The sequence below is a fragment of the Pinus tabuliformis genome, chromosome 6, assembly GCF_031772625.1.
Source record: "Pinus tabuliformis cultivar Carrire ecotype Pingquan chromosome 6, CPIR1, whole genome shotgun sequence".
In the NCBI taxonomy this organism is placed as follows: domain Eukaryota; kingdom Viridiplantae; phylum Streptophyta; class Pinopsida; order Pinales; family Pinaceae; genus Pinus; species Pinus tabuliformis.
In genome coordinates, this window is record NC_142292.1 from 17,847,231 (window position 1) to 17,863,625 (window position 16,395).

The window sequence follows — 16,395 nt, forward strand, 5'->3', positions numbered from 1 at the left end:
GCTAAATCTAAGATAAAGGACATTTTGATGGCTACAAGTCTGAGGTATCTTAGTTGGAGGAAAATGATACATATAAATTGAATAAAAATCAAAGGACTAGATCTTTGTAAGGTTAGACAAGTAAGGTTGAAAGAGGCACATATACTTTTTGTTCATTTGCAACTAATGACCTATGTCAACCATATTGCATATGATGTTAAGTATTCTAGGTCATGGTGAAATCACATTTAGAAATGAACATGAAAAGTAAGATAGTGATCTTATGCTCCTTTGAAAGATAGTGAATTACACTAAAGGAGTATGTATAGATATATTAGATATCATTATGTTAGAATTCAGATTCTTTCCTTGCACATGAAGGCTAGGTTTTTATGAATGAAATCTCATGTATAGATGGCTTGTCAATAACATTTCTAGGGTTTTACAACTAACTCATTAGTATGATCAAATTTGAAATTATTAAATGGTAGGTCTTGAAGACTTTAAATATTGAAGCATCTAGGATCTATAAACCCTAGAAAAGGTTTGAATTAGAAAACCCTAAGAACAAAACCCTAAGTAATCATTAATGGTATAAGAAGAAGATCTAGCTCTTGAAGATGACATAAATGAAATCCTTCTAATGTGAGGATAAGGTTGGTGAAAAAATTCCAAGTTTAAGAGGGAGTTGACCTCCCTCAAAAAGATAAGTACTCTACATTTCCTTTCTTTGATTACTAATATTGCTATTTTTTCTATGCACTTTACTTAATTATCTTTGTTCTTTCATAATCTTCTAATAAATTTTGCAGGTCAAGACAACAATTATCTAAGCTTGCTAGCAGATGGAAGAATTGGAAGAATGTAGTAAAGCACTAATATTGTTTTGAATCTTATTAGACGTAAATAAAGAAGGAGAAAGTAATTTGAAGTATGCATCAAAGAAGTCAATTAGATGGCAACATGAAAAAAAAAGACTTATTAGAAGGGAATAAGTTCATTTACCTCAGATGGAAAGAGGGAGTTGTAAGATATTTATGGATACAATACTAATTGAAGTTTACCAGAAAAAATTATGATGAAAACAACAAATGACATATCTATGGGAATACCCTTTAACTAGAAGCTGAAGAATTTGGATATTATTGATACATCATTGTATCAACCTCTGATTGTTTCCCTGATATATTCGATTAAAGAACACATTGATTGGGTTGATAGTATTGATGTTAATAAATATAATATTAATGGTTGGAATCTGGGATGGTTTCCTAGAAGAGTACAAAGAAGAATTATGTTGCATTATGGAGGATGAAGATATGGAAATTGGTATATTTAGCTGTGAAGAATTTTGGCTCCATAAAAAGTTTAATGGCCTACTCGATGACATGATGGATTTGATTATGATATTTTGTATTGGGAAAATCTATTTGATTATTGTCAGAAATATAGGAAGGTCGAAGCACATATGATTCGTGAAATGATGCAAAATGGAGTCGTAAAGCTACAATGGATCTCCATAGACGAATACGTAGTTGATGCATTGATGAAGTTCCTTCCTAAGGGATATCTCCTCCCTGGTTGAGAGGGAGCGAGGATGGACATTGTGTTCTCCATGTGTTATGTACTATGGCCAAGACTAACCGTCATAAGCCCGATGCATGAAAACAAGTAGGGATAATGGTGGATTGGATAAGCACAAGGGACTGACATTCATGAGATCTGTGTTGTGACTAGGACTAACAACCATAAGAGTTAAGTACATTTATATAATATAAGAATGGTCCAGAGTGTTAGTGCTTGTTAGTCTTGTTAGTCACCAGTGATCAAATGTACTCTTTCAAAATTGTTGATTAGGGTCAACTTTTTAAAATTTTAATGGGTTTTCAAATAAAAATTTGGTCACTGGTTAGTAAGTCTAGGTCACTGATACTCCCTCCACCTACTCATAGTCTTCGTCATTCATCATGGTCATGTCTTCTTTCAGGTGTCTTAGGTCATGAAATGGTTAATATGTCATCATCCAGGTCATGGTCTAGGTTTCCACTTCATTTGTCATCATAATGTCATCCATTTAAAGTAAAGGAATCATGTTCATCATTTGAGTCATCATTAAAGGGAGTTAGCGGCTTAGGAACAAAGGGAATAAAGATAAAGGTAACATTTTATTTCAAATAAGATCATGTTGCAGTCACATCACATTATTTCTCAAAAAGATCAATGATGTCACCTCCATGACTTAAGCAAAAATCGACCTCCAGCATGTAAAAGACCATTCAAAGCATTTAAATTGTTCATTCCACTTTAATAATAGCTCTCTCCACCATCGAATTACATTCCATCCTTCAGAGCATTAACCAAATTTTTCCTTGAAATCCTAAATTACCCTCCTATGCTACACTTTTCCTCCTACGCTACACTTCTGGTATCCATTGCTGTATTTTCAAATTAGAGGCAAATCAACCATCCATGAGGTTTCATCTTAGAAATTCAGGGCTTTCAATACCTCTTGTACAAGTAAGTATCAGTTGGCACTCATATCTTGCATATATATTCTCAAAAATTTCAGTGAAATTCCCTCTCCTAAGGTTTCACTACGGTTTTCATTTCTATGTGAAATTTTGTCAAATCAATGGTAAAACCCTAACTTTCTTGCTCCCCTACACTCATCTAAACTTTTCATACTTCCCTAAAACACTTCCCTCACCTATTCCCCTTCAGCTCCTACATTTCCCTACAAACCCTAGCCTAGGTTGTTCCATTGATAGTTTCCTAGGCTAGGACTGTGTTTTTGTCATTTTCACACCTTCTCCCCATTTTTTTAAGAATTCTCACTTCCTACACTCCCTAACATATGTCCCTATCTCTTAAAATTTTCTCATAAATTTACACACTCCCTAACCCCTCCATTCCATTCCTTCAACACCACAATCCCTTGTCCCCTGTTTTGCAGTCATACCCTATCCCTTTCCTTCCCACTCAGCTAGGGTTTTGACCATGGAAACTGGAAACATTGACATTGAGAAGAAAAAGTATAATAAGGTGGGTAAGTGTTTAAGTATGAGTCATCAAAGGTCCAAGAAATCAGGGCCTCACCCTTTATTAAGAAATCTTTCCAAGATGTTGGCTGCCTAGGTTTCTATGAGAAGATCCAAGAAGTAAGTTCCAATGTCAAATTGATAAACCTCTTTACCACCAATATCAAGAGGGATAAGGCCAGCATTGCCAGGGTAGACGTCATCATTTCAGGAGATTCCATTGCCATAGCTACAGGTATTCCAAATCATGGAGAAATCTGGTTTAAAGGGATGGATTTAGACATTGAGAACTACAAACCTTTCCTAAAGTCACAATATAAGGATGCTCCAAAACATAGTTTTCCCTCTAGACAATCGCTTGATAGGTATGCTCCATTAATGAAGATGATAATGAGGTACTTTACCTGTGAAGGAAGGCTTTCAAGACTTTATCAGTACCACATAAGGATCCTAATGCACTTCACAATAGTCAAACCTCTAAACTTGCTCATTATTTGTATAGAAGCCTTTTTAGGATGACAGAGAAGGTACAATGTAAAGGGAAGGATCATCAATATAACTTTCTTCACCATGTATTGGTCAAAGTCATTTTCCTCCATCAGTTTTTAGAGATCAACATGCCTTAGGAGGCATTCATCCAATCAACTTCACTTTTGCCTACTACTAGTCAACCTTGCAACCAAGGTACACCATCATCATCACCAAAGCCACAAGAGGTTGGCTCTTCCAGTAAACCAGTTTGACAGTCACATAGGGAATCATTGGCAAAGATACCTAGGGCAGAGGTGACCAAAGCCTACAACATAGGGAAAAGGCTTGTGTTTTCTCCTTCAAAACACCAACATGTTGCACCCTTGCATGATGATGAACAGGCACACTTTGAGGATGACATGGTAGAGCATGAGGAGCACAAGTCATCTGAGGACATTATAAATGAAAAGGAAGAATAAATCAAAGAACTCAAGGACAGACTTTCAAAGGCTAACTTCATGATAGCATTTCTTCAGCAGGAGAACATGCAACTTCAAGTAAATCAGCTTTTGCTCACTAAACCTAAGGCATATTTGGAGGTGGAGGATGGAAAAGGTAAGGCTCTCATTTATGTTGAGAAGCTTGAGGATAGAGAGGTTCCAATTAAACCAAGGAGGCCAAGAGCAAGAAATCTCAAGAGGAAGAAAGAGCAAGAAAGTGAACCATCTCCATCATCATGTCAATAGGACTTTGATTAGCTAATTACATATGAGATTGAACAAGACAAGGAATTTTGGCTTGGAAAAGTGAATGATCACTTGGAAAATATTCTCAAGAGGGCCAACAGGAACACCAATCTCCAAAGGCACATGGCAAGGCACTACTGCACAAGAAACATGCTTTCTCAGATTAGGGTAAAAAACATGAAAAAGAGGCTAAATCAAACCCTAATGAAGCTAAGGAAGAGAGACAACTTGGATGTACTTATTGATGCATCCTTGATTGTCTAACCCATCACCCAAGGAGTCAAAGAAACAAATTTCAAGAAATTCTGAAAAAATTTTGTAAATTTTGAAATTTTGGGTATTTTGGAAATTTTGTGATGTATAGAAGTGCAACGAGCTCACGCTGTGCTTCTTCTTAGGGCCTCCAAATGGTGAATTTATTGCATGGTTTGATATATGTTGATGAGTACAAGTAATATATGTACCCAGGTTTCCATTTCAATGCACAGGTTGGAAGGAAAAGTAAAAAAACATGTTAAAAATTAGTTTTCTGCCACTGTTTCAGACCCCACGCTATGCTTCTGGAGCTGTCTTGGGAAAAGTGATTTTTGAAGGCCTAGAAAGGGGATTTTTGTAGGTTTAAAACTTTGGGAGGAAATTATACACACTAAGCTACCTTCAGTATTTTTCATATCTAAAAATGGACCAAGATAACCCACTCAAACTTTCCTACAAAGTCCATGCTGCGCTTCTGTCAGCAATGTCATTTTTTGGTTTTTATCAGTCAAACTTGACTTTCCATGATGTAATTAGTCAAAATGGGTTTCTACATGATGTAACTAAGTGAAATAAGGCTGTAAATTTAAATTTTATGTAATTATGATGGTCATTAATGTTAGTTAAGTCAGTCAAAGCTAAATGGAGAGTTTGTTTCTTAACCTCCCTAGTTTTAGGTTTGGTTAGAGGAAATGATGTAAATTGTTCCTATCTTGATGGATTCAACCCCTGAGAGGGGGAAAGTGGTTTTTGACCTATATGTAGCCTGATCCAAGTGATTTAGAGGGTTGGATGTTGTTTAGTCAAGGCTTGTGGAGCTAGTGTACTTGTGATTATTTGCAGGAGTAATATATAGGAGTTGCAGCTATTATAGTGGAATTCATGTGGCATGTTCATTAGCAATAATTTTTTCTTCTGTTATCATCAGCATGAATATATTGTTCTCTCTACTTACATATTAATGCTTTCTTGTGATTGTTTAATAAGTATTAAACATAATTCTTAAGTATTTTCTCTGTTTCGATGAAACTCTCATATTTTTGTTACATTTTCCTCTGATAAATGAATTCATGAAACTTATGCTCATTTTGAAAACCTTAATTTTATACCCTATACACAATGACAAATAAAAAATGATATCTGAGCATGCCTACCTTGCCCCATTATATCTCTGCAAACTCATTTTTTGGAAACCCTGACCTAGCCCCCTAAATCTAGACCATCATCTAGCAAAAACCCTAAATTGAGTTGAACTATCTAGCCTAAAATCCATTCTTTCACCAGTCAAATCCTTGGTCATGACCATAGAGAGAGCCCTCTCTGGTTTGGTAGGGATAACTGCCAAATCAAAAGATTGGTTTGAGGTTACCTCTGTCAGTCTCCTTTCTCAACCTTGGGACACTAAGGAGTGCTAACACAGAGGACCGACATTTCTTGTGTCAAGTATTGTGACAATATATTAGGAAATGGTCCTATGAGGACATACCTTGGTGAACACTCGGGTGGGGTATGTGCCTCAGAGAGGCGGTGTGGTGTCCTATTAATGCCTCCCAACATTGTGCTCTGATCTAGTGGAGAGATAGAGTGGAGTTTTCAAGGGCTTGGTAGTTTGACAATGTTGTTTATGATGATGTTATCATCATTGACGCTTATTAATCTGGATCCTTTCTTATAGGAATATTTCAACTTGAGATTGTCCAGTTGAGTCATTATGAATACCTCCCTAGTTAAGAGGGAGTGTTGAAGCTGTAACTAGTGTTGGTCTTCATAATGTAAATCCTTCATTGATGTATTTATGATATTCAATATTATATTTTATTTTTGAAAAAGTATGTTCTTCATGCTTATAAAGTTAAAAATAGTCAAAAATAATTTATTATGAGTCAAAAGAAAATGTGTTTGAGTCATGCCCCATTTGAACAATTGTAAGGAAAATGAAATTGAATTTTTTATTTGAGTCAAAGTCCACAAATTAGAAAGTCAGCCCTGCTTGGAAAAAGTCAGCTGAATCCTCCAACAAACACATACTCAACCTCATGGATGACTATATATAAAGGATAGTTTGACCCATTTGAATTACAATCAATGATCATCACAATAAGTAATTTCTGCACCTAAAAAAGAAATAAATATATCGAATTAAAGGAGAGAAAAATGCAAGAATAATATCACATGCGTGAAGAATGAATTATATGATCAAGCTAAATTTTTCTATGCTACTGCGGGCCAAAAATTTCCGGAAGTTGACTAGTTTGACCTAGGTTTACTTTGACTTTAGAGGTGACTTGGAGGAGGATTGGACTTGGATTTTTAGGTGGCATTTATTGGTCTTTGTCTTGGATATCTTGTTTTTATCTAATTCTATAAGAGAAGGATTGTTGGGTTTTCCCTTTGTGGGGTTTTTCCTTAGCTAATAGCATAATTTTGGTGTCTCTTGTTTCTTTATTTTTTCTAGAAGATTGGACATTTGTATAATTTCTTGATGAAGAAGACATAATGAATAATAAGAAGAAATCTAACATTCACAAGTAATTATCAAGTAAGATGAATCAAGCCTTATCTACCCTCTGCTTGGTTTCTCAACAGAAGAATGAGGTTGGGTTTCCTTTATATAGTGATCTGCTGGGCCAAATGGGTGTGTCCTTTGCTTGGGCTGACTTGACTTGGAGGGAGGCCAACTTGAAAAACTTGGAGCCAAAAATTTCAATTTCAAAATTCAAATGTACTTATTTTAAAGTCATAATGGGACTTTGACTTAAAATATATTTTATTTTAACTCTAGCATATAAATATGCTTTAAAATAATCAATATAAATACATCAAATGGCCAATTATACATTATGAAGACTGACCATAGTTACAAAATTCAATACTCCCTCTTAACTAGAAAGATATTCATAATCACTGCCACAAATGTTCTCAAGATGACAAATTTATCTAAGGAATAGGCTATATGAAATCATCATCAACATTATTATCATCTTCCATCCGCTAGTGGCCATACCTAGGGTGGTACCTAACTCATGGATTATCATCAACATATCAAGAATCACTCCTCAAGAGTGATCAGTCCTCAAACCTAAAAGCATATCACTAGGCCAAAAAGTTGAGATACTAATTCAACTAGAAAGCACTCACTCACCCTTCCTAGTGAGCACTATAGGTTAATATATCACTCAACTCCTCCTTGGTTAGTGATAGGGTATAAACGTTGAAAGGACCTCACTCCACCCTGACTTGGTGAGTGATTAGGTTCAAATGTTGGGAGACATCACTACACCCTTTCTTGGTGTGTGATTGGGTCCAAATACTAAAATAACTCACTACACCCTTTCCTAGTGTGTGATCAGGTCCAAATACTTAAATACCTCACTACACCCTTCCCTGGTGTATGATTGGGTTCAGGCATTACTAAACCCTTTATGGTGAGTATTCGAGTCTCCCCACCGAGACGCACTCACTTAACACTGCCTAGTGATCACTCTTGGCCTCTCATACCATTCTCCCCATTGAGAGTGTTGATTTGTGTATCTTGAGAGGTACTCCCACACCCTAGGGTAGAAGGTTTAGGAGAAGGTTGACCCACATGAGCTTTGTGGGCAAGTGTACCAAGGTAGTGAGTTTTTCACCCAAACTTGTGGGCGTGAAACCGAGTTGAGTTTTGGATGGTTTGATCATTGAGGGCATGTGGGGAACCATTGAAGGGGCAAGGAGCACCAAAGGCATCAATGTGGTGGCATTAGATGAATCAAAAAATTTTATTCTCATGTTTTATGGATTTTAACAAGTTTTTAAGGTTGGCTTGGTGAAAGGGGACAACCCTTAGTGGCTAAGGGAAGTCCACCATGAACTCTATAAAAAGGAGATAAGTGAGTTAATTCAAACACACATCTAAGTACATCTCATCAATAGGAGAGATAAATATGAGGTAGTCGCAGCCCTATAAGATAAAATCTAAGTGAAGGACAAGTTTCTTGGTATATTTTTTGTGTTTTGAATTGGTTCAAGTTAGAGCAATGTTGGCCAAGTTAGAGAGGATTATTCTACGCAAGCGTTGGAGTACTTTCTATGATCTGGCTGCAAAGATTTTTGTGCTTTTGGAAGCAGGGGCGAGCCACTGTAACACCTAGTTTGGAGTGTCGTAATTCTACCCTAGTTGAGTGAATCGTAGGAGGTCAACTTTAATGATAAGAGGGAGGGCTCCAAGCCCTAAGTCCTATCATATTTAGAGCAACAAAGAGGCAAGAAGTTGGCAGTTATAAAGTCCCTATGTGGTGGTTTCCTTGATGGAGCAAAGGAACAACTAGTGGGCATACTCGTTTGGGCCAAATTTCAGTGACATTGGAGGAGCAGAGATCATTGATAGTGGCAGATTTTTGAGATGGAGGAGCATGCTTTTTGAGAGAGCATCAACTGCATGATCAAAAAAATGGAAGGAAAAGTACTTGCCAAATGTGTTCAAGGTACATGGCCTAAAAGGGCTATGGAAGCGCTACATCAACAAGTAGGTCAGTGTACTTTCTTCAGGGATAGATTGGTACTCATAGTTGTTGATACCAAACCCTAGTTATTGCCTTGTATCAAGTATGATTGTAAAGGCCATGATCCTTGGTACAGGAGCCCTAATATTTTTGTATTAAAAATTTGTAATATAACAAGTTTTGGGCTAAAAATTTTCTTGTGTACTAGTTGATTCATTGTTGTGTATTTTCGGTTGTTCAAAGTGGAAGTGTTGTGAAATTTGAGTGTGTTTGTGATCGTGATCTTAGACTCAAACCAAATTCTTGAGTGTTGTGGAAAAATAAATAAGGAGAATGTCCATCCATATTGGTATCAAATCACCAATCCCTCTCAATGAGAGGGGTAATCTCCATAAGCCCTAGTTTGTCTCTAAAGTACATAAACTTCTCTTTGGGAAACAAATTCATTAGAACATCAATTTTCTGCTCATTAATGGAGATGTACTCAATCCTTATCGCTATCCTCTGTACCATGTCAAGGATGTAGTGGTACTTGATTTCAATATGTTTCGAATTGTCATGGAACATGGGATTCTATAAAATATTCACACAACTTTGATTATCACAGAGTATCACAGTTGGTTCCAATTCTTGGTCGAACAATCCTACAAATAAATTTTGAAGCCATATTGCTTCTATACATGCCTCAATGGTTACAATATATTATACTTTTGCAATGATGAGTTTGATAGATCTCTACTTCTTACTCATCTAAGATATCATGGAAGAGTCCAAATTGAAGCACACTTCTGAAGTTCTCTTCCTGACATCAGCATTTCTTACCCAATCAACATCTGTATCTCCCTGAAGTTGTACATCCTTGTTTGCAACATATTTCAAAACTTGGTTCATAGTACCACGTAGATATCTCATAATGTGCTTTGCTGCAATCCAATGTTCATGTCTCAATTCCACCTAGAACTGACTCAGTTTCTTTACAACAAAACAAATGTCTAGCCTGGTGTTAACCAAATAAATCAAAGATTCAATCAATCAACAGTACATAGATGGATCTACCAAACTAGATTCAGAGCCTCTTAGCTTATTAAAGTTAGTCAACATGGGAGTAGCCATGGATTTACATTCCATCATGCCAATTTTTTGAAGGATCTCAATAGCATACATTCCATGACCAAGTAAGACTTCGTTGAGTTTTTTCCATACTTCCAGTCCCAAGTACTAATGCATCAAACCAAGAGCCTTCATATAAAATTCAAAATCCAACTTATTTTTACACTAAATGAAGAGACGCTCAACACCTAGAAAGCAAAATCATTAAAATATAGTAACAGGATCACAGGTGACCTTAAAATATAGGTTTAGATTGACATCGCTCTTGGTAAATACTAGTCTTGTCAAATAGCGATCAATTCGAGCATACCAAGCTCTTAGAGCTTGTTTGAGTCCATACAATGCCTTCTTTAACCTGCAAACATGATATTCCTTTCCATGCACCTAAAAACCTTGAGGATTCTCTATGTACACCTCTTCCTCAATCACAGCATTGAGGAATTTAATATTGACATCCATTTGATGTAAATTCCATCCCAACGAAGTAGCAAGAGAGATAAAAAATCTAATGGAGGTGTATCTATTAACTGGAACATAGGTCTCATAATAATCTTCTCCCTCTTTCTAGGAGAACCCTCTAGCCATGAATCACACCTTGTATTTATCAATACTTCCATCTGCACCATGCTTGATATTGTATATCCACTTGGAATTCACCACGAAATTCCCTTCTGGCCTTGGCACAATCTCCCAGACATCATTCTTCATGATGGATTGGTATTATTCATTCATGGCCTCCATCCATACTTGATGGCTAACTGCTTCTTCATAAGTGGAAGGTTATGCATCAATAAGGTTAGTCATAAGAGTTTCATAGCTATAAAACTGCGTAGGTTTCTTAATTTCTCTAGGTGTTCCACTAGGAGCTACATGTCCTTCTGCTTCTTCCAATGTAGATCTAAGCCATTCTTGCCTCTTTTTGATCTTTGGGGCAACGACTGGTTCCACTAGTTTACAAGGTCCTTTTGGCTCTTCAGGACATTCTATAGAACTCAAATTATCTTCTTATTACTTGACTTTATCATGGAAATCCATGGAGACTTCCTTATATTTCCAATATGCCACTTTCTCATCGAAGGTGACATCTCAGTTGACCTTAGTCCACCATTTTTCTTGGAATGTAGATTCTATATGCCTTTGATGATTTACTGTAACCAACCAATATGCATTTCTTTCCTAAAGGTTTTATCTTGTTCATTTTATCCTTAGGAACATACATGTAGATAGGGAAACCAAAGATTATCATATGTCCAACTTCTACCTTTGGTCTAGAGAACACTTCTTCAAGAGTCATATCTTCCAAAATTTAATGAGGACTTCTATTTTGAATATATGTAGTTTTAATTGAAGATTCTCCCAATAAGAACATTGGCAAATCTTTATCATGCATCATAGCCTTGACAGATTCTTCAATAGACCCATTCTTTCATTTTGCCACACCATTCAGTTGTGGATTGTAGGGAACAACAAGCTCACTCTTAATCCTAGCATTCTTACAGAAAGAAACAAGTTCTTTTGAGGTGTACTCTCCTCCAATGTCATATCTCAGAATCTTGATCTTCTTACTTGTCAAGTTTCCACTTCAACTTTGAATTATTGAAACTTAGTGAAGATTTCATCCTTTGTCTCTAGGAGATAATACATGTCTTTCGAGAGAAGTCATCAATAAATGTCACATATTATAATGAACCTCCAAGAAATCTCACATGAATCAGACCACATACATAAGAGTGAATCAAATATAAAACTTCTTTAGATCTATTGTCACTAGGGAAAATTTTAAGAACCCCCCTTAAATTTACATGTATAATAAATGGGCGAATCTCCATGGTATATAGGAAAAATGGAAGGCGATTTTATCAATAATATGATATGTATATATAATTTTTTGGCGAATCTCTCACCAGACATGGCGAATATTTTACTCAATTATAAAATCTTATGTTTATTGAATACACAAATGAAATCATTGCATTTCTTTAAAATATCTTTTGAAATCAAAATTACCGAAATTACATATCTTTAACCTAGTGGGTGTAGGATAAAATTCACCCGTGCCATTCATATAAAGCATGAGAAAAAACCTAATACTATATATAAAACCAAGAAAAAATCAAATTCATCACTTCTAGGGACCTCGTAACCAACCTGCCAATACACAAGTATGTTCCTGTTTGCAATTAGAAAAATTACCCAGTATGTTCCTGTTTGCAATTAGAAAAATTACCCAGTATGTTCCTGTTTGCAATTAGAAAAATTACCCAAATTACAATATGTTTACTCCAGCATATGTTGGAAAGTTATAGAAGGATGACTAGTGCAATCAATCCATTCCTTTTAGCCCTGGATTTGTTCCGGTTTAAAACAGAAGTATACAAATATACTTGTCCAATGTCTATGCTTTAACCATTCACCTTATGATGTTTTTACAATATAATTTCCTAAGTCTATTTAATATCTTCATTATCATAAAAACCAACCTATATCCATCTTAACTCCACATCTACCACTCTTAGGGGATGAAATCTATTTATCCCTCTGAGCACTTGGTAGACCCAGAATTAAGATGGATCTAAGATGATAGAATTTCCCCTTTAAATAATCTATGCTCACATGAATACCATGGTATTACCATGGGTCAATACCATGGGTTATCATAAACCTGGAGCTTAAAAATTACTATTAGTAATTTATAAAAATTAATAAAATTAATAGTTGATTTTTATTTTATTTTATATTTTAACCAAGCTAAAATGTTTAACATGCATTAAATTACAACATCCATTTTTAATCTTGATCAGATCAAAGATGGATCTATGCTGGTTTAATTCCCCCATTTAAATAGGCTACATTCCAGGTGAATACCATGGGTCAATACCATGTGCCATTTTGGTGAATACCATGGGTCAATACCATGTGCCATTTTTATTTTTATTAATACTAATATTAGGGTTAATAATGTTTTTTTTGCATGGTATTAATAACAATCTAGTCCATGGTATTTGTCCCATAGTATTTTGCCCATAGGTTTCACCTAAATATAACCATGGGTCAATACCATGTGCCATTTTGGTGAATACCATGGGTCAATACCATGTGCCATTTTTATTTTTATTAATACTAATATTACGGTTAATAATGTTTTTTTTGCATGGTATTAATAACAATCTAGTCCATGGTATTTGTCCCATAGTATTTTGCCCATAGGTTTCACCTAAATATAACGCATTTTTTGAGTGTTTGTAAATATAAGGTGACTTATGGAGTAAATATAAAAAAATGTTTTATTTGTTTACCATACCTCTCGTTTATTTATATTTTTATTAATTTACCATACCTCTTTTACAAATATAGTATTTGGCCCATAGGATTCACTTAAATAAAACCTCTTTCTTGAGCCTTCATAAATAGAATGAGGGTTATGGACTAAATATAAAAAGAGGTTTTATTTATTTACCATGCATCTAGTTTATTTATATTTTTATTTATTTACCATACCTCCACTTTACTTATATTTTTATTTGTTTACACCCTTGCATGTATATAAGGTGACTTATGGAGTAAATATAAAAAATGTTTTATTTATTTACCATACCTCTCATTTATTTATATTTTTATTAATTTACCATACCTCTTTTATCAATATGGTATTTGGGCCTTTGGCCCATAGGATTCACTTAAATAAAACCTATTCTTGAAAATGGACGAATGGATTCACTTAAATAAATTTGTAAAAATGTACTATGATACAAAATATTCGCCCACTAAAAATTTAAAACCCCTTAATTTCGCCAAAGGGCGAACATTCGCCCCTAAAATTTTCTATGATTGTCACTACTTGGAAATGGTTTCTTGATGTTCTTTCCAAGAGCACAACCTTTACACACACCTTCATGATCTATCTGTAATTCAAGAACGCCTGAAACTATTTGACTCAATTCAAGTAATTATCTATAATGAAGGTGACCATATCTTCTATGCCATAGCTCAATTGGATTGATTTCATTGTGTACAAGGGCTTGAGCTAGTTGACTCACAAGCCTATAATATATTCCTTCATGAATCCCAATAACTGTAGCATCATTTATACTAGAGCTCTTGGACCATATAAGTAATTTTCCATCCACAAAAGCTACTCTATCTCCTTTATCTTCTAAAAATGAAATATAGAATATATTATTTTTCAAACTTGGTACATATAGAACATTGTTGAGATGAACATTGTAACCATATTCTATCTCAATGGATGCCTTTCCAACTCCCTTAACTGCATAGTCGTTGTTGTCTCCAAGCTCTACCCTTTGGGATAACCTCTTTTCCATCACATTAATAATATTTTGGTGATCTTTGGTCATATGTCTTAATGGACCACTATTTACCAGCCACATATCATCATCATCTACAATAGAACTTGTTAGAGAAAAAAATTAAAATAAATCTTTGTCACCTTTAGCCTTTTTTGGATGTTCATCTTCAATGTTGACTGTGGTCGAAGAATGTTGTTTTCCCTTTCTATTTTTGTTATTGGTCATCTTAGGACAATCCCTCTTATAACGTAAAAAATTCTGACAACCATAACATTGAATCTTTGACATGCCTTTCTTCTTTTGGGCAGGAGGAGATTTTATTCCCAACTTCTTGTGTTGAAATCCAAACTTCTTCTTTCCTTTATTCTCGAAACGAACTACAAATTCTTGAGAAGATTCTTCCTTTTTATCTCTAGACATAAGCCTTGATTCTTCTTGAGCACAAGAGGTCCATTGTTGTTAAAACAAAAGAGCTTAATTCTAGCAGGTTATAACTACTACAAAAGCATTCCATGATCTAGGAAGACAATTGAGTGTTGTAGTCACAAGTTTTTTCTCAGAAATAGTTTCTCCAATTGGTTGAATATGGTGTTCTATTTATGAAATCCTTATGAAATATGAACCCAAATTGTCATCATTTGTCATCCATATATCACAAATCTCATTCTTCAAGGTGATGATTTGACCAATATCCTTAGTAGTAAATAGATTAGCTAGGGCATCATACATTTTCTTGTAAGTATCAAGTTTTCCAATGTAGGGAATTAGATGATATCTAATGGATTCCATAATAAGACTCATGGAATTGATGTCGTCCTCCTTAAACTTTTTCTTTATTGAATTATCTGTTGGTTCTACAACCTTTCCTGTCACAATATCCAATACCTTGTTCTTTGCAAGAATATGATCAATTTTAAGCCTTCAAACTCTGATGTTTGATGCTCCTTCCGACTCGTTCTTAGAATTCATAGAAGATTCCATGGATGCAAATAAACAAGGAATTCAAAATTAGTGTTCCCAATGTATGGATTCTTCAATGGTGAGCTCCATGTTCCTTTCTTCACCAAAGCTTTGATTCCATGTTGATTTTCTAGGTCTAGTAGAGACTAACACAATATTTATAAAAAAATGATAATTAATTTTGATGTTGATCTTGTTTTAAATTATTTCAATATATCATTCAACAATTATACTTCTAAAATTCAACCATACAAGAAAAATAGAATTATAGAGATCCAAAATGCACAAAGAGAAGACAAGATATACCCTGGCAAAACTCACAAAGGGGAAAATCCCAACAATATTTTCAATAGAGAAATTATTATGTTCAACAAGAGACACACCTAGACCTATGGTAAAACCTAGTCAACCTATCCAAGTCAAGTATCCCAACTTGATCGAACACTTTAATCTGCTTGATCTGACCCAAAATTTCGACCCTCCTATAGCTCTTAGAATTCCAGAATTTCGCCCCCTAGTAACTGCCGAAAAATTTCGGCCCTTACAACCAAAACTACCCCGAAATATGCAAATTACAATGAGAGAGAGTATATCCACACGTGCGAGCTTGAGAGAGAGATAAATGTTAGAAATGTATTCACTACTGGGGGGGGGGGGGAGCTTGAGAGAGAGAGAAATGTTAGAAATGTATTCACTATTGGGGGGGGGGGTGAATGAGTAGTGACTATGCATATAACTTTTAAATTCCTTTTTAATTACTGCAATGCAATCTTCACTAACCCATTAGTAGATTAAATCATATATCAACACATGAGAACCATAAGAGACAATCAAGGAAAACATGCACAATAAAACACAATATTTTTTTGGTGGAAAACCCTTCTTTGGGAAAAAACCACTTGTTGCTCTACAGCTCAAATATTCTATTACGTTGAAATTTTTTTACATAGAGGGGATACCACCTAATTGCTGGAAGACTCGACTACTAAGTCATTCTGCTAGCAACATCAAACATAAATACTCCAATCACATGACTCTACAAACCACC